Source organism: Pipra filicauda, unplaced genomic scaffold, assembly GCF_003945595.2.
Source record: "Pipra filicauda isolate LSUMZ 115617 unplaced genomic scaffold, ASM394559v2 scaffold855_size65159_pilon, whole genome shotgun sequence".
NCBI classification, from domain to species: domain Eukaryota; kingdom Metazoa; phylum Chordata; class Aves; order Passeriformes; family Pipridae; genus Pipra; species Pipra filicauda.
Window position 1 is genome coordinate 42,089 of NW_024105037.1, and position 21,988 is coordinate 64,076.

Genomic DNA, 21,988 nt, shown 5'->3' on the forward strand with positions numbered 1-21,988 from the left:
CCCCCAAAACCCCCCGCACACCCCCAACCCATCGCAGCCGAGCTCCCCCTCCCCGCCCGCTCAGGGGGGCGATGCTCCTCCTCTTCCTCCTCCTTTGCCTCTGCCCGCTCCTCCTCCCCCCGCTCCATCCCCCGAGCCGGGAGCTCGAGGTGAGTTGGGGGGCCCCGATGGCAAAGGGGCAGAGGGGAAGGAGAAGAGGGGCTGGGAGCCCCAAAGTGAGCGAGAGAGGGGGTGGGTCACTGCCAAAGCAGCGGGGGGCGACGGGCAAAGGGGGGGAGAGGGGAAGAAGGGGAGGTGGGAGAGCGGCAAAGGGGTTCCCGTGGGGGTCCCTTCGTGTCCCCACAGCTCGATCCCTGGAGAGGAGGGACCCCCGGGCCCCAGCGGCTGATGGGGGCCGGGATGTTTGTTGGGAATTCCCGGCAGGCCGAACAAAGGCCCCGGCCACGCGTCGGGAACTCTTTGATTGTCCCCAACGGTGGCGGGAGTTCCCCGATTCCCGCCCCCCAAAGTGGGGAGATGGGAGAGGGGGAAGCCTGGGAGTGTTTTTGGGGTGAGTGTTGGGGCTGTCGGGGGGCAGAGTGCTGGGGAAGGGGGTTTTGGGGGATGCCAGGGCCGAGGAAAGGGGAGTGCGGGGCTCTGGAGAGGTGGGATGGGGGGTCCGGGGAGATCCCCTGGCCAGGGGTCGGCGGTGTGGGGGAAAGGGAGGTGCTGGGGGTCGGGAGAATGGCCAGAACCCGGGGTTCAGGGGGTCCCCCCGTGTTCCAAAGAAAAGGGTCCTGTGGGTTGTGGAAAAGGCAGGCCTGGGGGTGCAGGGGGTAGCAGCGTGAAGGAAAAGCAGGGCCTGGGGGCTGGGAGAGGCGGGCTGGGCGGGAAAGGGGGTTGCAGGGGGGTCTTAGTGCAGAATAAGGGGGTGCCAGGGGGTTCCTGTGGCCAGGAATGGGGGTTTGGGGTGTCCCAGAGGGAAGGCAAAAGGGGGGATGTAGAGACTGGGAGAGGAGGCCCAGGGGGTCTCTCGGGTCCTTGTGTCCAGGAAAGGAGGGTGCAGGGGCCTCCAGTGTGAGGGAAAGGGGGTTCAGTGGGTGGGGAGAGCCGGGATGTGCAGGAAGGGCAGTTCAGGGGGTGCCGGGTGTTGAGGAAAGGAGGGGTTGGGGAGTGGGAAAGGCAGGAGTGGGGGTGGAGGGGGTGGCAGGGTGAAGGAGAAGGGAGGGTGTGGGGACTTGGAGAGGTGGGATGGCTGGGAAAGGGGGTGCAGGGGGGTCCTGGAGCTGAGGAAGGGGGTGAGAGTCCCAGTGGTGGAGAGGAGGTGCAGGGAGGTCCTGATGGGCAGGAATGGGGGTCCAGGGAGTGCCAGGGTAAAGGAAAAGGGAGTCTGGGAGAGGTGGGGTGGCCGGGAAAGGGGGTTCAGGGGGTTCTGGAGCTGGGGAATTGGGTGCAGGGGGTGGTGATCTGGATAAGGGGGTGCAGGGGGGATCTGATGTCTAGGAATGAGGCGTTCAGGGGGTCCCTGGGCCACTCTAGGACTGCCCTGCAGGATAAGGCAGGAGTGGGTAAGTGGGGAGACAGGGAGATTTGGGAGTCAGGGTGGTCCCAGGGTCAAGGAAAGGGAGAAACGAGGAGAGCTGTGAGAACTGGGAAGGGGCTCCAGGGGGTCTCGGGGTCAAGGAAAAGGGGGCCTGGGGGTGAGGTGGGGTGGGATGGCCAGGAATGGGGGGCCAGGGGTCCCAGGGTGAAGGAAACAAGAAGATCGAGGGACTGGGAGAGGTGAGATGGTGAGGAAAGTGGGAACAGAGGGGTCCTGGAATCAAAGAAAGAAGGGTGTGGGATCTGGAAAACTGGGACTGGCCAGGCAGTGGGGGCTGCTGAGACCCCCGGAGTGGGGAGAGCAGAGAGGGGCGATCCCGGCACCGCGGGACCCCCGTCAGCCTGGAGGGAGGGGGGAACCTGCAGAGAGGGGAGGGTTGGGAGTGCAGGAACCCTGCAATGGGGGCCTGGAGAGGGGGTACCCTTGGGAGCCCTGGGACACTGAAGTGGGGAGCCCGGAGAAGGGAGAGTGCTGGGACCCCCGTGAGCCCAGCCAGGGGGACCCCAGAGAAAGGGGAGCCCAGAGAAGGGGGACCCCTGTGATTTCTGGGACCCACAGCAGCGTGGAGAGGGGGAGACCCCAGAGAGGTGGGACCCCTGAGAGCCCCAGCACCCCAAAGCAAAGAGTCAGGGGAGAAAGGACCCCTGAGGCCTCCAAAACCCCCCTCATCCCTAAGCAGGGGGACCCTGGAGAGGGGGAACTGCAGGACCTCCAGCAGCCCAGAGAAGGGGGTCCCCCAGAATACCAAAGTGGGAAGACCCCTGGGATTCCTGGGACCCTCAGCAACCCAGAGAGGGCGGGACCCTCGAGAGGGGGGACCCCCAATACACGTGGGACCCCCAGCAGCTGAAAGAGGGGGGACCCCCAGAACCCCAAAGTGGAGAGACTTGAGAGGGGGAACTCCTGGAAGGGTTTTTTTGGTCTGAGCCTTGGAGTTCTGGTTTTTTTTTTTGAAACTTGATGTTTAGGAGGTTTTTATGGACACAGGGTGCCCAGTGACTTCTAGAGATGGACTTGGGCGGGAGGAACCCCCAACCCAACACGCTCAGCCCTTGTTTTTCCCCCCACAGCAGGATTTCTCCTTCCCAAAGCTTGGCCAGATGAAGGAGGCTGTGAGGAAGAGGAAGATGCCACGGGCCCCCTGGGCAGGTGAGGAGGAAGTCAGTCCCCCTTTGCCCTGTCTTGTCCTGTATCTCCCAGCCCAGCATCGCCCCCGGCTGCAGGACAACCCCGCTGCCGCCGCCGTCCTGCCGGGGCCAGATTTGGGGGGATGTCCTTGGCCTTCCCTCTGGACCGGAGGCAAATCCCCTCCCTGTCCTTCCTTCCACTCCTTGTTCCTTTTCCTTCCTTCTTCCTTCTCCTTGTTCCTCCCTCTCTTTCCTCCTTATGTTTTTTCCTTTCTCTCCTTCTTCCTTCTCCTTCCTTTCTCTCCTTTCTCCTTTTTCTTTGTTCTGTCTTCTCCTTCCTTTTCATCATTCCTTGTCTCCTTGCTCCTTCCTTCTCTCAGGATCAGCATGGCCAGCAGGACCAGGGCAGTGGTTCTTGCCCTGTACTTGGCACTGGTGAGGCCACACCTCGAGTGCTGTGTCCAGTTCTGGGCCTTCTTCTTCTTTCCTTCTTCTTGCTTCCTCTCCTTGTTGCTTTTTCTTCTTGTTCTTTCCCTTCATATTCCTTCCTCTCCTTTTTCCTTCTCTTCCCTCCTTCCTCTCCATCTTCCTTCTCCTCCCCTTCCCTCTGGGCCGGAGGCAAATCCCCTCCCTGTCCTTCCTTCCTGCCCCAGGCCCCGAGCTGAGGACGGAGGGCACGGAGGACAAATCCCCCCGGCAGACCCTGGTGGGAGAGGCCGTTTTGAAGGGCTCCACGGCGCAGGAAGGCAGTGGGGAGGAAAAGGGCAGGAGATCCCTCAGGAGGAGGGGCTCCAAAGCCAGCCCAGGGTGCTCTGAGGAGGAAAGACCCAGCCTGTGCTGGGAAAGCGCCCGCAGCTTGAGCCACAGCTCTGAGCTGGTGGTCCCTGAGCAGCCTCCCAGCAGGGAGAAGCCCTTCATGTGCTTGGAATGTGGGAAGAGCTTCAGCAGCAGCTCCAAGCTTGTTGCCCACCAACGTGTCCACACGGGGGAACGGCCCTTCGAGTGTGAGGAATGTGGGAAGACCTTCCTCTATAGCTCCCACCTCCTCACCCACCGCCGGGTGCACACGGGGGAACGGCCCTACAAGTGCTTGGAATGCGGGAAGGGCTTCAGCGTCAGCTCCCGCCTGATCTGTCACCAGCAGATCCACACTGGGGAACAGGGGCCCCGGCCCTACAAATGTGGGGAATGCAAGAAAAGCTTCACATACAATTCTCAACTTGTCACCCACCAGCGCGTTCACACGGATGAGAGGCCCTTCCGCTGCACTGACTGCGGGAAGGGCTTCAAACACAACTTCACCCTCATCATCCACCAGCGCATCCATACAGGGGAGAGGCCCTACAAGTGTGGGGAGTGTGGGAAGAGCTTCAGGCAGAGCTCTGCCTTGACCACACACCAACGGACCCACCAGTAAGGGAAGCCCTGTGAGTGCCCCAACTGCGGGAAGAGCTTCATCTGCTGCTCCAACTCCATCACCTGTTGGAGGACACACCTTGGGAACAGGCTTGGTGACCCACAGTCCCAGTGACCCACATTGGGAAGACCCCTGGCTGGTGGACTGTGGCAGGACAGTCCCAGCCTGGCCAGACCCAAGGTCCAATCAAGCTCATAATCAAGCTGTCATGCAAGATCAACTGCTGGAGCCAGGCTGTTGTCTCGGTGTTAACTCTGCTCAAACCATCCTGGTTGGTCCAGCGTTGAACACACACCCTGCTGGTTGAAGTCTGAGTTGACAGATAAGCTGAGAGCTGGCCTGGAAAGGTGGGCCTGGCACTCAATCACTTTATCCTATAAAAAGTCCAGTCCCCTCTCATGCAGTCGGGTTCTTTCTGACAAAACCCTCCCTGGGGGGTGTGTGGAGATTCCTCCTTTGGCTGGGGACGCCCTCCAAGGTCACTCCTTGAGGCTGAGAGGAAGAGATCTCCCCACAGGCATTGGTCTGGGTGAGTTACATCAGATCTCAATAATTATTTCTGTTTTCCAGCTTTAATAGAACTGCTTCAATAAATGCTTTGTTCCAGTGCCCTGTACTGCTTTATGCTATATTAGACTCTACTAGTAGACTTTTAGTGTTTGTATTGTTTTAGTGTTTCTGTTGTGCAGTAAATAGTTCTGATTAAGGGTTTTTGTCTGATCATTTGTATAAAGTACATCATTCATTTTATATAAATATTCTTGTTTTGCCATCATTAAAACCTGTGGGACAAAGTGGTTTAAGAGCTCTGTAATTCCTTTAAATTCAAACACAGTCCAGGGCTAAGAGAGGATTGAGCTGCACCCAGACCCTTCCCTGGGAAGGAGTTCAGAAAGCCAGGGAGTCCTTCCTGCACCTCCAGACTCTCTGGCAAGGCTTTGCTTTTTAAAACTTTGTTCGAGCCTTCCACTCTCCCGTGACAGGGTCTCCACATCCTCCTGGTTCCCCTTGTGTCGTGGTTTGACCCTGGCCAGATACCAGGGGCCTGTTCAAACCACTCCACTACCCTCCTGTCTGAGTGTAAATAGACTGGAATGTTTTGCTAAGGAGGATGAGTGATGAAGTAGACCAAACTCCTCTCTCTCAGCAATTGTAAATCCAAATTAAGAGGCTCCAATTGAGGAAGTATGGAAAAAAGGAAGAGATAACAGCCCTTTATTAAAGGATATTTGTGTATTGGCAAAACCAGCAAAAGAACACAAAACCAACTAAACAATAATCCTGTGCCCAAAAACTCCCCTTCAAAAAAAGGAAAGAGTTCGATACTTCCCTGTGCTCTGGCGCAATTCCAATCCCGGTTGGCAGGAGCTGTTGGATCCCTGGAGGGGCGGGGCCTGCAGTGCTGGGTGTTGGCCAGCAGGGGGCGCTATTGGATCCCTGGAGGGGCGGGGCCTGCAGTGCTGGGTGTTGGCCAGCAGGGGGCGCTATTGGATCCCTGGAGGGGCGGGGCCTGCAGTGCTGGGTGCTGCCAGCAGGGGGCGCTGTTGGATCCCTGGAGGGGCGGGGCCTGCAGTGCTGGGTGCTGCCAGCAGGGGGCGCTATTGGATCCCTGGAGGGGCGGGGCCTGCAGTGCTCGGTGTTGGCCAGCAGGGGGCACTGTTGGATCTCTAAGGGGCGGGGCCTGCAGTGCTCGGTATTGGCCAGCAGGGGGCGCTGTTGGATCCCTGGAGGGGCGGGGCCTGCAGTGCTCGGTGTTGGCCAGCAGGGGGCGCTGTTGGGCCCCAGATCGCAGCAAAAGCCAAAAATGGAGATTTTCCCCCCCCAGGACGGGAAGGGGAAAAGGGGAAAGAAGGGCGGTTTCTTTCCCACTAAACTCACGCTGTCTGTGCCTGGCTGTGGTCAGGACTCCCCTTTTTTCGTCGGTGAGCACAAAACTCTCCGATGGAATCTGAGCAGATTGGGGCTGGAGACAGAGCAGCGTGCAGGCAAACGAGGCCGGAGGGCAGCCAGATGACCAGGTCGAGAGCAAAACGGCCTCAGAGCTTTTTCCCACACACACACCCCTTGCCTCCGTTAAGGCAAAAAGTGAAGTGCCACTTTCCAAGGAGAGGAGGGGAGAAAAAACTCCTCATGCTCCCCCCCCAGCCCCAGAGAGAGCTGTCAGGCTGGAAGTAGTTCTGCCAGCCAGCTCCTTTGGGTAGGTAATCACCCAAGGCAGAAAGAAAATTCCCGTTCGGTTTTTTAGAACAAGTAAACCCATTACACTGGGGAACAAATCCCCCAGTGTATTTCTCCCATCTCTACACTGTCATCTCCTTTGAACACCAGGCTGGGCAGGGATTCTTACTGTCATTGGATCTCTGTGAACACAAACGGAGCTGTCCTTGGGGGCTGAATGACTGCAAGGCTCATAAGTGAACACAGCAGTGAGGACTTGTGCTCCACATCCCAGCAGCTGTGCCACAGGGAACTGTGTTACTGGTAAATTTCCTTGAATCTGGCGCAGTGCTACAGCAGAGCCCATTCATCCTGGGTTTGATCCTACTAATCATCCTACTAACTGTCATCCTGGTTTTGCACCTACTAATTTTCTTCTCATCGAAACCCCCTTTCCATACTTGTTGGGTTTAACAGCCTTTGCAACACCTTGCAAAGTACAGTGACACAAAAGAGCTGGTTAATATTCAAGGATCACTTCCATCAAGCTCAAGAGAGTTTCATCCTAAAAAGCAGGAAATCAGGCAGAAATTCCAGGAGGCCTACATGGATGGCTTGACAAGGAGCTTGTTGTTCAAACACAAAAAGGAAGCTTACAGAGAGTGGACGCAAAGAAAGAAAACAGAAATGTTATCTGGGCATGCAGGGATGAAGTTGGTAAAGCCAAAGCCCAAATGGAACTGAATCAGGCCAGTGATGTCAGAGACAACAGGAAGGACTTCTTTAAGTCTGTAGGTGACAAAAGGAAAAGCAGGGAAAATGTGGGCCCATCTCTCAACAAGATGGGGCAGCTTGTTCCACAGGAGAGGAAAAAAGCAGAAATACTGAATGTCTTCTTTGCCTATGTCTTTCCTGGCTTTTCCTAACCTTCAGGGATCAGGACAACTGTCTCTAGGAAACCCTGTTCCAGAACAGGCCTTGGACTAGAGCACCTTAGTCCTTCCGTGATTCTGTGCAGAGGGTGAGCAGTGGCCACCAGCAGAGCAGGGCCATACCCACAGTGCAGCCTGTGCCAAAGCACACACAGCATAGAGGGGCTCCTCCGCCAGAACCAACGGCAGTCGCCGTCAAGACTCCAGGATGTGTCCTCGTTTTCTTCTGTTCCCCCTGCTGGCTTTGCTTCTCCCATTCCCCCATCCCAAGGCTGTCCCCTCTTCTTCCCTCTGCTTGCCTTTGGGACAGGTGGGGACCTGTCCAACTTTGGCAGAAAGGGCACGGCTGCCACAACTGTCCCGACATTTGAGGAGAACTGCTGCGTTTGGTGACAGAATTGGAGCTCTTTGGGCCTAGGTGGGAGGGATGAGGAGAGTCATATTTTTGAAGGCGTCTTAAGGCTTTCTTCCTGGGCTGGGAGTTAAGACTTCTCTCTCTGCCCTTGGTCTGAGTGCAAATCAGTCCAGCAGACATCTTCAAGGCTGAAAGAGAAGCCAGGCCTGAAGGCTGAGCCAGAGCTGTCCTCTGCTCCCTTCAGCTCTGCTCACAGCTGCATCTTCAGCCTGTCCCAGAGGCCAGGCAAATGTGTGCCTTTCCTCCGGGAAGGCTTGAAGCACAGTGGTGTTAAGATCATGGCCTCCAGGTGAGCTATTGCTGCTACTCAGTTGCCAGACTCTTGCAGTGCTTTCGAGCCCTCCTCTTTGTGTTCTGGGCAGAAGATAGTGGGTGAGCCCCTGGTAACCCTAAAACACAGGCAAATCCCTGATCCCGTGGGAAGCAGACCAGTTTGTAGCCTGTAAAGAAAAAGGGAAATTTCTTCAGCCTGTTTGTGGTCCATTGTAGTGTCCCTCCCCTGAGAAAGCTGGTGCAGAACTTGTGGTCCTTCACTTGGTGTTGTCATTGGGACAAAGTGGGACAAGATGTGTTTGAAAGTTTCTTCCTGCCCTGCTGTGTGCTGCCCGTTGGCTGGTGGAGCAGCAGAGCAGAAATTCACTGTTGGCATCTGGCAAAGCAGCAGGAGAGAGCAGTTGTGAGGGGAAGGGGGGTGAGGTGTCTGCTCTTCAAGAGGGACAAGACAAAGGAGTTGGGGAATTGTCCTGGAACTCTGGCCTGGCAGGCTTGGAGCGCTGGGTGGGCATTTCTTGAGAGCTGTGGTGGCCCCACTTCCTCCTGAGCCTCATTTGATGGCAGTGTGTCCAGAGGCAGCCCGGCTCCAGGCTGAAGCAAAAAGCCAGAGCGGGTGATGCGGGAGCTGCTCCAGCGCCTACCGCAGCCTGCGGCCCGGTGGGAGCGTCCCGGGCCCTGCCCCGGGGCGCCCTGAGGCGGGGCAGTGCCCACTCCCGCCGGCCGCCCTCACAAGGCCCAGGCCGCCTCCTTCCCACAAGGCCCAGCAGGGCCGCCCTCACACCTGCCCCGCCCTGCCCTGCCCCGCCCGGCCCCACCCTGCCCCGTGGCCTCTGTCACACCCCACGCTGACGTGCTGAGCCTTCCACCAGCCATTGTGACGCCACAGGCGCCAGTCGGGCACGGCTTTGTTGGTGCCCGCAGCCGGCGCTCAGAGCTGCTGGAGCCTCTCGGGGAGCAGCAGCACATCCCGCTCGGGGAGCATTGCGCGCCTGCATCGCCGTCTTGGCAGCTGCAGGCCATGACCACTGCGCAGGGCGACCTCATCTGCCTTGTGCTTCATACCCTGTGCCCGTCCTTATTCTCGCCCCTTTGTCACCCTCCCCCTAAACCTCGCCCCGTCCCATTCCTCATCCCCACTTGGCTCCCGGCAGCCCGCCGGGGCCTTCTTGCCCTTCCTGCTGCTGGGAGCTCCAAGCAGGGCCATGCCGTGGCTTCTGAGCAAGAAGCGACGGCAGTCGCCCTCCAGCAGCCCCAGTGGGCAGCCCTGGGCTGCCACCAGCTCCAGCAGCGCCTCCCAGCTCCGGGAGCAGGGGCTGGGCAGGCTGCACCGCGCGGCCGCCCGCGGTGACCTGGGCTGGCTGAGGCGCTGGCGCTGGTACGTCAAGGTAGTCGGCATCGACAGGCCAGACCAGGAGATGCGGTGAGTTCTGGGCCACGCTGATGGCACACCTTGGCTGCTCCTGAGCCAAGCTGCAGTAGTCCTCGGCAGCCCTCTCTTAGGGACAAGGCTTGAAAAGTGACATTTGCCCTGTCAGCTGGGACAGGGAACTCTTGAGCTTTTCACTGCTCGGAGCTGCCGGCCGGGCTCCAGCGCTGCTGCAAACGCGTGTTGCCCACCTGCCCCTTGGCCGTGCTCTCTCTGCAGGGCTGTTCTGCAGCTGCTCAGCCCTCACCTGTTCTCTTCTGCCCTCTGGCTCATCAGGGCAGGGTTGCAGCAGCAGCAGCAGCAGCAGCAGCAGCAGCAGCAGAGTCCGGGCAGGGTCCCCAGGGTGCTGGGTACAGACACAGCTTGGGCTCGTCCTTTGTCTGTCTGGGTTAAGAGCATCTGTTTAATTTTTAGGACACCTCTGCATCTGGCTTCAGCCAATGGCCATGCAGATGTCGTCAGATATCTGCTAAGAAAGAACAGCCAGCCCAACCTCGCTGACAGCTTCAAGAGAACGGCCCTGATGAAGGTGTGTGCAATGCCTTCTGAGCTTGGAGGTGGGGCTTAGTGCTGGGGTGTTAAAGGGGAGGTGTCTGGCAGGATTCCTTGCAGGGCAGGGCCATAGAAACACGCCTATTGCAATGGGCAGGGCACAGCCTCTGTTAGCTGATCTTTGCAGATGGTCTTCTATGGCAGCACTCAGGAGCTGAGGGAGTTGTGAGAGAGGGGGATGGAAAAGTTGGAAGCCTTTCCCTTTTGGTGTGTTGTTGCCAGGCAGTGCAGCAGGAGCAGGAAGAATGTGTTGCTGTTCTGCTGGAACACGGTGCCGACCCCAATCTGGCAGACGCTGACGGCAACACTGCCCTTCACCTGGCTGTGCTCTCTAAAAACACAGCTGTAGCAGGGCTGTTACTGGAGCATCATGCCAACAGTGATGCTCAGAACCAGGTAACCTTGGCACGTGGCTAAAGCTGCTCTTTCCAAGAGCTGCAGAGCTTGTCTGTGTCTTTCTAATGGGGATTCTTTCTCCTTTTAGTGGGGATTTACCCCCTTGAAACTTGCAGCCTTGCAACAGCACGAGGAGATTCTGGAGTGCCTTGTGAACAAAGCAGCTGACAGGCCTGCTCAAGCCCAGGGGGAAAGGTGAGGGCTTTGTCAAAACAGCCCCCGGGTGTTCTGGGTAGTCTGCAAGTGTGACCCAGACGAGGGGCGTGGCAATGAGCTGGGCAAAAGAAGGAGCAGCCCCGTGGAAGCAGTTCCCTGTGGGACTGGTAAATGCAGGTCTGCCCTTGGCTGCTCTCGTACCTCAGGGGCTCTCGTCCTTTGCCCGCTGAGGTCTGCAAGAAAGCCTTGTCTGTGGTGCCCTCTCCCCACCCAGAGCCAGAGCCCCGGGGAAACTTGCCAGTAGCTCAGCAGCGTGGCTGCTCTGCAGGCCAGGGGGGTTTAAGGCACGGCAGAGTTGGGGCGTTCAGTGCTCTGAAGGGAAGCGTTGGGGGAAAGAGAAGCAACACTGTCCCAGGGGACACGAGGGGCTCCGAGCACAGAAGGAGAAAACTTCCTGCCATGGAGATGGTCAGGGGGTCGAAGGGCTTGCCCTGGGAGTTTGTGCAGCCACATCTGGGGGGACTTTGAAGAGCAGTGCAAGGAGCCCTGAACAGCAAGGCCTGAGCTGGTAGCTGAGGCTGCTTTAGGGAGGCCCCTTGTAAGAGAAATTCTCCAGTGCTTCCATGGACTTGGCTTTGCTTTCCCGGAGCTTGTAGGAAAGGGCTGTTTTGGGAGCAAGCAGGGGAAAACTGATGCAGGATCAGACATGTTTCTGATGAAATTTTGCATGCTTTAGGAGTGCTCTTGTGGTTCCTGGAAGCCATGGGGCTCACCTGGAGGAAGATAATCTGCGCTTGCAGGAGGAGCTGGACAGGGCTGGCGCGGAGGTATGGAAAGCCTGTCCCCACAGGGAGAAACCTGGGGGTGCCTGTTGCTTCCTATCCATCCTGAAAAGGGACAAAACAGTGTTCACTGTGTTCATTGGGGAGTAGAAGTGAAGCTTTGAAGGGACTTGAATGGATTGCAGTTCTTTGGGCAGAGGGGATGCACACAGACATGCAGCACCTGAGTTCTTCAGCAGCAGCTGGCTCCTCTCTGGAGAAGCTCCCCTGACAACTGTGGATTCTTCCCGTGGTTTTACAGCTGCAGGAGGAGGAAGAAAAGCATCTTCAGTCTGAGCATTGTGTTCCTGACTTGAAGACTGCCTTGGATGCCAAGAAAAGAGAGGCAATAACTTCCTCCCAGAAACTGCAGGACCTCCTGGAAGAGGACGCGCAAGAGTAAGAGAGTAACCCAGTGAAGTGAGGGGTCTGTGGCTTTGGGGGATTGGGTGGAAACAGGGGGAGAGTCAGTGGGATTTTGAAGGACACTTCTGCTGTGGCTTCTGTTCCTTAGCACAGTTTGTCTGGCATTGGATTTTCTGGTCATAAGAGCTGTATTTCTTCTTAAGCTTTGCAAGTGAGAACAGCAGATTGGAAGGCACTGTCCAGCAGCCAAGCGAGAGCGTTGAAGCCCTTCCGAGAGCCCTGCAAGCCTCTGCCTCAGTAAGCTGGTGCTAAATTTGCCTTTTTGTGACTCTTGAGCCTAGTTGCCTATTTCTGTGGGGCAACTGTCAGATGAAGTTTTCCTGCAGAGCCTGGGGAGCTCAGTTTCTGCCTTCTCCTCAGCAGAGGCTGCTCAGAAAGCAGCCTGGTCCTTTCCCCAGCTGCTACAAAAGCCCTGAGGGTATTTGGTGTGCTGGACACTGGAGGAATTCTTAGATTCTAAATGAGGAGTTTCATCCTGAGCTCCAAGGGACCCAGAAGTATTGTTGCCAGAAGTGTCTCCCAAATTCTTAAGTAGGTGTAAAGTTTCTTCTTTCTGTTGGGGAATCTTTCAAGTGTTTCCTAGGCTCGTTTCCAGTAGATGATAAATACAGTTGCCATGGCCACCCCCTTGAGAGGTTTTCCCAGAATTCACTGCCTTTAGATCACGCTGAGTTTCCTTTTCTTTTATTTCTCTGTGCACAGGGTGGTGAACTTTCCCAGCAGCTGGACATGGAGCCTGGAACAGGCATGCAGCTCGAGGCCCCAAACCAGGCTTTGCAAGAAGAGCTGTCCACTCTGCTTGGGAAGTGTGAACAACTGGAGAAGAGCAAATGTCAGCTGCAAGAAGAGGTGACAAAACACCACCATCATTTGGAGACTTTGGTGCTGGATGGCAGCCAAAGAGAACAGTGTACAGGAGAGGTGGCAGAAGGAGCTGACCAGGAAAGAAGTGCAAAGCTACAAGAGGTCAGCCTCGTTTTGCAAGTAAGTGAATTTCTCCCCAGTGTCCACAGGCTCTTCATTAGGAGCTTTGAAGCAGAGTGCTCATTTGGGCTTCTTTCCCACTGCAAAGAATTGTTTGCCCTGGTAGCTCCTGGGTTCTGCCTTGATTGCTGCTGGGAGTGAGGAGGCAGAGCCGCCTCTCTGAGTAAGGCTGGGCCCTTGAAAGTGGGTGTGTGCAATTTTGTGCTGGGCAGAGCTCTCTTTTTCTTGTGGTGGTTGAAGGTGCACTGTCTCCTTCAGGCACAGGCAGCCCACCAGGAGACCTTAGAAGAAATCAGAACCAGTCATGTGGACTCACTGAAAAAACAGTTAGAAGACAGAATTAGAGATCTGGAACGTGCACTGGGAAGGACAAAAAGCAACCAAGCAGAAAGACCTTTTCAAAAGGAATCCACCCAGGCAGAAGTGGACATGTACAAAGAGCTGTATCTGGTGGAAGCCCAAAGAAGAAAAAGCCTCACCAAGAAACTGGAAAGGTAAGTCCCTGCTTTTTTGGACTGGTAAGAACAGACTCCTTTTTCCTCCTGCATTTTCCTTGGCAATCCCTTTTCTACATCTGGCCAGCATCAGGTGTGAAAGCAGAACGGGGCATCTTTGTGGGGAAAGTTCCTTCAGAGCCTTCCCTTCCTCAGACCTGTCTTCCTTTCTCTTTAGAGTTCCAGCAGTAACCCCACAGCAGCACCACTCTGGCATTATTGGTGTCTTTTCAAGTTGAGGTTGTTTTAGCAGGCAGTCTTTTTGCCAGTCTCAACTCTCCTCATCTTGTGGGTGACAGAAAAGCTGAATCTTGTGCCCTTTCCTGTTTGAATAAGGAGAGGCCTCTGGGAGAAGAGAGTTGGATTCTGTGAATCCAAAATAAGGCGGCTCTTTCTTGGCTTCTGTTTTGGCAGCGGGTCTGAGGGTTGAGCTTTCCTTGAGAAGGCCAGGGTAGCCCAGAGTTCTTCTGGAGGTGCCACTGGCTGCTCCTTGCACTTGGTGTGATTTCTTAGAAACAGGCCCTGTGAACAAGCTCAGATCAAAGGATGTGCTGGTTTTGGACGCTCTTCATGCCCTTGGCTTTTAGAAGTCGAGTAGTAGCCAAGGCTGTGGAGGGTAACTTTGCGAAAGCCTTCCTGCCAAAGATGACTCTGTGTGTGCTTGTGAATGTTTCAGAGCTACTGAGAGACTTGCAGAGGCCAACACCAAGCTCTTTTTGGAGCGCCACAGAAGCAGATCTGTGGTCACAAGCAGCGCTGTCAGCGGAGTTCTGGCTGCAAGTCCACTTCTGGATTCACCTGGCCTGGGACATGTTGGCATCAGTTTGGGACTGAGCAGAAGTCTGGCTCTCAGAACACCACCCAGACACCTGTGGTAAAGCCCAAGACTTCTGCTCATCAGGTTGGTATAGATTTTCCAGAGTGGTCAAAGGCCCAAAAAGGTTGAAATGGAAGCAATGAGCTGTGGAACTCCATTCTTTTCCAAGAGAAACTGTGGGCAAGAGCTCTGTGGCACAGGAACCTCCCACCTAAGTTCTACCCTAAATTTACATGTAGTAATCTTCTGTAGTCTGTGGGGTTTGGCAGGAAGCCAACTCCAACTGGCTACAGATGGTTTTGGTGTCAGAAGTGGGATTGTTTTGGTTCCTTTGGTTTTGTTGTGGGAACGTTGTCTGGGAAAGCTGCCAAGAGCAGGTTTGTTTGTAAACATCCCCCATTGTTTTGGGACACTCCTGGGAGAGCTGCCAAGAAGGATTTTGTTTATCTAAACATAGCTTTGTTTAGGAAGAAGGAGAAAGAAAAATAATAACAATGGTCTGTTTACTAATTTTTTTCCTGATTCTTGCTGGTTTTGTGCCTGTCCTAGGACATCCTGTGAGGGACCGTTCAGATGGATGGAACAAATTGCTTCCTTTCCTTAATTTCGACATCCACGGCCTAGTAGCCAGTTTCCTTAATGGTGGCCTTCAAGGTTTGGTAGCAAAGACTCCAAGATCAGCTCTAACCCATCCCTGCATTGCTCAGCGACAATGATCCTAGTGGTGAAGGCAGCGAAACTGCTACTTAAAATTGGAGAGGTGGTGCTGCATTGGTCCCCTTGTTGTACGAAAGGAATCGCTGGAGCTTTGGGGACAAGAAGTGCCAACGGCCACGACAACTGTACACAGGCAACAGTATCGGAGGAACCGAGATGCTGTGACCCCCATCCATCCATCCAGTACATCCATGACATCATTGTGGGGGGGACACAGCAGAAGAAGTTTTCGAGAAAGGACAGAAGATCATCCAGATTCTCCTCGAGGCCGGTTTTGCCATCAAGAAGAGTAAGGTCAAGGGCCCTGCCCAAGAGATCCAGTTCCTAGGGCTGAAATGGCAAATGGACGACACCAGATACCAACAGACGTCCTCAACAAGATTGTAGCAATGGCTCCACCCACAAACAAGAAAGAAACCCAAGCTTTTCTGGGAGCCATTGGCTTCTGGAGGATGCACATCCCAGAGTACAGCCAGATGGTGAGCCCTCTTAACTTTGTGACCCGTAAAAAGAACAATTTCCAGTGGGGTCCTGAACAACAACAAGCTTTCAGGCAGATCAAGCAAGAGATTGCACATGCCGTGGCTCTTGGAGCAGTCAGGACAGGACCAGAGGTAAAGAATGTGCTCTACTCTGCAGCTGGAGATAAAGGTCCCTCCTGGAGCCTCTGGCCAAAGGTGCCTGGTGAGACGTGAGGGCGACCACTGGGTTTCTGGAGCCGAAGCTACAGAGGTTCTGAGGCCAATTCCACCCCTGTGGAGAAGGAAATCTTAGCAGCCTATGAAGGCATACGAGCAGCTGCAGAGGTAATTGGTCCCAAAGCACAGCTCTTCCTGGCCCCCCAGATGGGACCCCAGCATGCAAAGTGTAACTGGATAAGGGAAAAAGGGGGTAGGGTTTATCCATTTTAGGGAAAGGGTGGCCAAAAAGAAAATACTGCAATGCAGCAAACTTTGGCCAATGGGGGAGCGGGGTCTAAGGATACAGACATCAAGGGGATTTTTCATCAAACAATTTCAGGGTACAGCAAGGGAAAAACTACAAGAAATGTTAAGACACAACCGTAAAACTCGAAAGGCTTTGGGTCTGAACTTCTTGACAACTTCATCCAGGGCTTTCATCCTCTGGAGGGTCACACATTTCTTGTTGTCTTCTCCAGCTTTCAGATTCAGCAATGTCCTCACTCCCGACAGACCAGGGTCCCCTTTCCAGAGTAATGGAGGAGCACCGTGATTTTTTAATCCAAAATTCCCAGATTGGAATGAAGTGCTCTGGAAAGGCTCTGGAAATCATTGGGTGTTCACAGTGAGTCTCTGGTTTCCCATCCCCTGCTTCAGATGTGAAAACATGTTCCTTGCAGTCGGAATGTAAACTCATCAGCTCCATTAAACTTGAGCACTATATCCCATCATCCAGATCATCAAGGAAGATGTTCACCAGGAATTGCTAATCACTGGCCTCCAGCTGGATGTTGCACTCCTGATCACCAGCCCGGCCAGCAGATTTCAACCAGCCTGCTGTCTGCTCATCCAGCCCATACTTCATGGGCTTCTCTGTGAGGGAGCCCTGTCTGTGTCCACTAGTACACACATTCATTTGGATTTTAAACAATCAAACAGAAGTGATTGTTTTAACAGCAGAATTATTTTTCAAAGGGAAATAGAAGGGTAAGAGTTTTTAATTTTAATGATCATGTTTTACATGATGCTAATTGACCTCTAGTAGAAATGAGAGAGCACCTTAAGAGACAAATCTACATTCTCTATTTATGCCCCTGAATTACAGGTATGGCTTTGATGGAACGAGTGCCTTCAAGCTCCATTGGCAGGCACTGTTTGAAAACTATTTGGGTGATTTTTGATAAGAAATGAAAGATGCAACAGCAGGAAGCCATTCAGCAATCCCTGACAAGGGAGGTCCACTGTCAATTGCTGGGAGGGCCCCCACCTGTTTCTTTTAATGGTGCTCCCAAATCCCACCTCTTGGGCCTCCCATCCCATCCTTTTTGGTCCCTCAGGCATCTCCTCCCCAGGATCTGCTCTGTGTCCTACCCAGGGTCCCCAAATATCCTCCCATTAATCATTCCCAAAGCTTTTCTTTCCATCCTTCCCCTCAGACCTTTGCCTTTCACCCAGGCCACTGCCCTGGTACCTCCCAAGACCATTCCTTGACTCCCTCTCCACTCCCAACCATCTCCCAGTGCCCTCGTTTTTGTCCTCCTCCATCCTCCTCCTCCTGTCCCCACCAAGCCTCTCCCTTGCAGTGCCCATGTCCCTACACCTGAATTCCTTTCCCCTCCCCTGCATCCCACACAGGGCCCCTTCAACACCCCAATCCCAGTCCCGTGGGCTCCCCAGTTCCCCCCAGTTCAGCATCTTTGGGTCCCCCCCAACCTCCTCCCCCCCTCCCTGCAGGCCCTGAATTCCCCTGGCTCTCCTTGTCTCCATCCCCACCCTGGGCCCTGCAGGCACAGGGGTTGGAGGTGAAACTGGGGGCAGTGGGAGCAGGGGGAGCAGAAGGGATTTTCGCCCTCAGACGGGGGCAGCCCTGGGCTGGGGGGCTGGGGACACCCGTGTCCCTCCCCCAGCCCCACAGGGGCCAATCCTGCTTAAACCTTTGCTCTCCTTGCCCAGGCACTCTTGGCAGGAACCCAAAATGATCTGCGGGAGGTGAGTGGGCCGGGGGGACTGGAGGGCATCCAGTCTGGGAACTGGGGGACACTTTGGTCCCCCCATCCCTCACCTGGCACCGGGGACATCCCAGTGACCAGCCAGGGCTCCTGGGCTCTCTCCAGCTGCATTTAGTGGACGTTGGGATCCTGAAGATGGCTCAGGTGGGTACCAGGAGTTCTGCCTGAGTCGGGTCCTCCCCTCACATGGCCATGACACTCCCAATCCATCCCAGTCTGCCCCAGTATACCCCAGTGCACCTTCGTCAAGGATCCCATTTCTTCCCCCAGGCTCCCAATACATCCCACTGCACCCAGTGTGTCTCTGAGCCTGTCTTTGTCCCCAGCCCCCTGTGGTTGAGAAGGTGGTGGGTCCTGTTGGTGAGAAAGGCGTGGCTGCATCCCTGGATGGCTGAGGTGAGCAGTGCCTGCAGGGAGAGGGGTCAGGACAAGGCCCCTCTCATGTTGCAGTGGACTTTGGGGGTGACATTTGGGGCTCTGTCTTTCAGGACTGGTGGTGACACCCGTGCCCTGTCCCCCTCCAGTGGCATGAGGAGATGATCATCCCCGGAAGAACCCCCTGATTTCCCTCAGAGCCCAGGGGCATTTCCCCAGAATGATCAATAAATCCCTTCAGCAAAGCTACTCTGCTTGATCTTGTGTGTGTGTTCCCAACTCCATGTGTGTGTTCCCATCTCCATGGGTGTGTTCCCAACTCCATGTGTGTGTTCCCATCTCCATGTGTGTTCCCATCTCCATGTGTGTGTTCCCAACTCCATGTGTGTGTTCCCATCTCTCTGTGTGTGTTCCCAACTCCATATGTGTGTTCCCATCTCCATGGGTGTGTTCCCATCTCCATGGGTGTGTTCCCATCTCCATGGGTGTGTTCCCATCTCTCTGTGTGTGTTCCCAACTCCATGGGTGTGTTCCCATCTCCATGGGTGTGTTTCCATCTCCATGGGTGTGTTCCCATCTCCATGCCTGCATTCCCATGTCCCTGTCCCCTCCTTCTCCAGCCCCTGCACACCCAGTGCCTCTCTGGCCGCTCCCCTGCCATGAGCAGAGAGGCTCAGGGGGCTCCTGGGGGTCTCTGCACACGAGATCCCCTTCACCCCCTCCATGTGCATCCTGAGCAGTGCAGGTTGGGGCATCGTGGAATGTCCCTGCTGGGGGCTGGGACAGGCAAGGGGCACACGGGGCAGCCCCTGGAGCACCTGGACCTCCCCTGGGCTCTGGGAGGGATGGGAAAGGGGATCAAAGAGCCAGCGGGTGTCAAATGCCCCCAGATCTCAAGGGCCAGGCTCGGGGCTGAAGGGATGGAGAGCAGCCCTGCATCCAAGGCCATGGGGATAGTGGAGGATGAAAAGCAGGATGGGAGCCAGCAATGGGAGCTCACAGCCCACAAGCCCCCTGTGTCCTGGGCTCATCCCACAGCGTGGGCAGCAGGGGAGGGGGGTTCTGCCCCTCTGCTCCGCTCAGCTGAGACCCCTCCTGCAGTGCTGCCTCCAGCTCTGGGGCTGCCTCAGGGTGTGGTTTTCTGTTGAGGAGGAAAAGGCAGGACTGAGTCAGGTCAGACTCTATTGGCAAAATGTGTCTCTCTTTTTAGGAAGACGTCTCTGCATCCCCCTCCCCTGAGCTCTGGGTTTTGCTGGCTGATGGGGGCTTTGAGAGCAGGGACCCTGTGACAGGCTCCCGAGGAATCCTCCTTGCTGTGAGAGGCAGCTCAGGACACGGGGTGATCCGAGATTAAATGTGCCTGTGACACATCAAAGCGTTTCCAGCCCTGCTGTTCACAGTTTGCCCAACTGCAGAGCAGAGCTGAGGGGATTTGCTGTAGTTTTGTTACAGTTTCACTTGGCACATTTAGAAGTAAATTTGGATGGTTGAAATCCCTGACATTTCTGATGTTCTCCAAGTGAAATCTCGTGGGTCCTGGGAGGCAAAGGGATGGTCTCAGTGCAGAGAGAAGAACTACGCTGGCCATCACTCCTGTTCTCAGCCGCCCCTCGCTGGCAGCTTGGAGCTGAGGGAGGATCACACTAAGGAGCTCCCTTAAAAAGAGACAGGGCCTTTCTGGGAGCAGAGGAATCTGGGCTCAAAGGGCAGATTGACAGTCTCCTTGTCTTTTCTCAGGGTGCCTGATTAGGATCTCCTCTTTCTTCTCCCAGACTGCTGCACAGAGGGATCATTGCAGCTGCCCAGAGCATTTCTATGGCTCTACCACCGAGGTGTCCTCTCCATGGGGATCCCAGACAGCACAGAGATACTATGGCAGAGCTGTGCCCTTCTGGAGGACACCCTGCAGGACACCCGGGGAAGCAGCTGAATGTCCTGAAGTTGCCTGGAGGGCACTTGGGCATTTTGCTCCCACAGACACATCCCCACAGCAGCACCCAAAGGGTTTGTGTCTGGACAGGAACCTGCCACCCCAAAGCCCCTGCACTGCCTGAGAAAAGCCAATGGTGAGAAGAAGAACAGCTCAGACAACAGGGGATGGCAGGGAAATGCCACAATGCTGCTGCCAAGGGAGGAGGGACACACAGAGAGAGATGGAAATGGGGGCCTTGTCCTTGCCTGGGCTCTGCTGCTGCAGGGCAATGCACAGCCCAGGGGCCATGGCCTGAGGGCACAGGCTCTGCTTAGGCTGGGAAAGGAGCCCAGGGAGGAGCTGCTCAGGGAAGGGGTCTGTGCCACAGGGACAGCAGGGAGGGGCCCACATCCCCCTGCCCAGCACTTGTGGCAGCAGCTCCCTGTCCCTGCCTGCCTGTCTCTGGGTGAGGAGCTGTTCCTGCCAGCAGCCCCTCCCTGTGCCCAGCTCAGCTCCCTGCCAGTGCTGCCAGAGCCATCCCCAGCCCAGTGCCAGGGGCAGCTCTGCCTGGGCAGGGGCTGCAGAGCAGATCCCAGAGCCCCTGCGGTGGCTGGGAAGGGGGAGGTGTTCTGGGGGGATGTGCTTCCTGAGAAGGGCCCCTGGAAACGGTAGGAGGTGTGAGGAGCCCTGTGAGGAGCCCTGAGCCTGCAGCTGAAGGGCTCTGCCCAGCCCTGCCCTGCCCTGCCCAGCCCTGCCCGGCCCTGAGGGGTCACTCCTTCCACCCACCCCTTCTCCCCCAGCCCCGTGGCAGCTCCTTGGCCGGGCTGAGAGCTGACCCTGGCAGGCAGCAGAGTCCCTACCCCAGCACACAGAGCCCTGGGGGCAGGACCCTGCTCTGCCCCACAGCCCTGGGCACCCCTGGCTGCACCCCCACCTTCCCACCCCACAGCCAGCCCTGGCACAGGGAACCTTCTTGCCCTGGGCCTCTGAGGGGGCAGCAGCAAGTCCTGCTCTGCAGCAGCTTCTCCTGCTGCACCCCAGCAAATCCAGCAGAGCCATCCTGGCAGCTCCTGCCACTGCTGGCATTTGGCAGCTGGGAGAGGCACTTGCAGGAACTCCCCTGCACTGCTCTGCAGCCACAGCCTGACCGTGGCAAAGGACTGGGAAGGTTCCTCCCCCGAGCAGCTCTGCCCTGTCCTCCCAGCCCAGGATCCCTTGAACCTCCTGCTCCCTTCTCCTGTCTGCCCTTGCTGCCTGCAGCTCCTGCCCTGCTCTGCCATATGGCCACTTCCCCTGCACTGCAGCAACTGGGAGAGTCCTGCTGAAAGATCCTAGAAGCTGTGGGATGTGGCAGCTTTAGGAGATGCCTTCAGGAAGGGAAGTTGAACTTTCCTGCAGCCAGAGAAATAATCATTCAAATCCCGTGAAGGTTTCTCCCACAGTGAGAGCTCAGTCCCCTCCCAGCCCAGGCTGCCTCTCATCTCTCTGCCTTCTCTCCTGTGCCCTGGGTGCTGCAGGCAGTGCCCTCAGCCCTGCTGGGCTGGGCAGAGGAGCTGCTCCTGGGCAGAGCTTGCCAGGAGCTCCCTGTGTGCCAGGAGCCCGGCCCAGCTCAGCAGCACAGCAACAGCCCCAGGCAGCACTTCTGCCCTTCAGGGATCCCTCCAAGTGTCCCTGGGGCTCCAGGGGACCCTGCTGGCACACAGCTGAAGGAAATAATGATGTTCCTTCTCTCAGCTGGGCACAGACACTTCTTTCAGCAGGGTCATTTCTCCAAACAGACACTGAGTTAAGTTCAAGAGGCCCCTTTTCATGTCCCATCATTAGACAGGAAACCCAGACAGTGCCCAGGAGGGATCTCCTTCACCCCCACTGAGGGAAGGGACTCAGCTGAGTCAACAGAGGTGTCTCCTTGTGGCTCTGCAGACCTGGGGCCAGAAGGACACTCAGCTCCCTCCACAGCCCCCATGGGGTGGGATTCCTCCTGCCCCAGTTCAGGGGGCCCAAAACAGGCACCTGCAGGTGACTCCTGTTGGGGCAGATGACACTGCAGAGATAAGAAATTATCTTAGCCAGAAACCATGGAATTTAAAGACAGACAAGGAAAGCTTCTTTACATATACCACCTGATATTTTTATACTATCTTTTAATTAAGCAGACTTGCTGTCTCCATGAAAATCCTTTTACCACCTTGTTTGCCCCATCTCCTGTTGTAATTGTGATAAAGAAATATCTGTTTATCTGTTTGAAGAAAATTATCTCCCTACGCTTCCTGGACCCTCAACCTCAAATGTGAATACAATGTATGTCCCCCCTTCCCTG

General features: G+C 55.9%; 2 long non-coding RNA genes across 3 annotated transcripts; both read left to right on the forward strand.

Annotated features, from left to right (window-relative positions):
• The first annotated feature begins 12,941 nt into the window (after positions 1 to 12,941).
• LOC113988350 lies at positions 12,942 to 17,153 on the forward strand. Of its 2 annotated transcripts, none has more exons than XR_003540872.2 (7): positions 12,942 to 13,158; positions 13,835 to 14,059; positions 14,525 to 15,171; positions 15,332 to 15,498; positions 15,852 to 15,997; positions 16,109 to 16,359; positions 16,478 to 17,153. It is a non-coding gene; the product is annotated as an uncharacterized LOC113988350 (long non-coding RNA). The 2 variants fall into 2 exon arrangements; XR_005567029.1 differs by having other exon boundaries at positions 16,109 to 16,313.
• A 72-nt stretch (positions 17,154 to 17,225) lies between these two features.
• Positions 17,226 to 18,005, forward strand: LOC113988351. Its single transcript, XR_005567030.1, has 3 exons — positions 17,226 to 17,525; positions 17,652 to 17,777; positions 17,870 to 18,005. It is a non-coding gene; the product is annotated as an uncharacterized LOC113988351 (long non-coding RNA).
• Positions 18,006 to 21,988: the final 3,983 nt, after the last annotated feature.